Source organism: Nannospalax galili, unplaced genomic scaffold (genome assembly GCF_000622305.1).
Source record: "Nannospalax galili isolate Female #2095 unplaced genomic scaffold, S.galili_v1.0 scaffold140, whole genome shotgun sequence".
Classification (NCBI taxonomy): domain Eukaryota; kingdom Metazoa; phylum Chordata; class Mammalia; order Rodentia; family Spalacidae; genus Nannospalax; species Nannospalax galili.
The window spans coordinates 11,505,734-11,506,739 of NW_008352267.1; positions in this window are offsets into that span (position 1 = coordinate 11,505,734).

Below are 1,006 nucleotides of genomic sequence, written 5' to 3' on the forward strand. Positions count from 1 at the left end.
CAGCATCCACGTGGCAGCTAACAACTGTCCATAACTCCAGTTCCTGGGGATCCAACAGCCTCTTCTGTCCTCCATGGGCATTGCAGGACACAGGTGCACTTACCTACATGCAGGCAATAAATAAAAGTCAATAAAAAATTAAAAAATAATAAATAAAAAAAGAATTATTGTCTGAAGTTTTCAAAGGTACAATTTAAATATTAAATATATATATAAATATTTTACTATCAATCCATCTTATTTTGGATGTATACACAAAACAACTGGAATTCATATGTGACAGAGTTCTGCCTCCCATGTTCAGTGAGGCACTACCAGCAACAGCTAGCTCAGTACCCATCCTTAGAACAATGAGTAAAGGAAACATAGCATGAGTACTAAACAGTTTCTTGGATACAAGTGTTAAAACATTTTAAGGTATAGTTTAACTTTTTTCTTATGATTTTATTGTCTTAATTTGCTTCTTCATTACTCAACATTTGAATTGTGTTATTAGCTTCTTCATGTAACTTTGCTTCCCAGAATTGCTCCAGATACATATAAGGAATTTCTCCATGTATGTATTTCTCCATTATACATAAAATTACAGCTTTAAACAAATTCTTTTCATTCTCCATCCTCATGGCCACTTGCCTCAGCATCTCTCACTTAGCCTGAAAACACCTCCAGAAGTCAGAGTGAAACCATTGCTTAGGCTGGGGAAGAGAAGACTACTGATCCCATGATACCTCTTAAACCTTCAATCTGATAACACATTTCACTTCTATTCACATTATTTGATCAGAGGAAGAAACAAAACAGCAAATTTGAGACAAGAAACATCTAAATTCTCTGAAAGTTCCTATCAAAAGGAAGTATCCATTATGTCATTGTCAGCTGTCATCTCTAGGAATTCTGTAAAAACAAAGGGGCTCATAGTAGACTTCAGAGATGTCATTAGTTTCTGTAGCTATGGTGAAAGAAAAAAGAAAGAAAGAAAGAAAGAAAGAAAGAAAGAAAGAAAGAA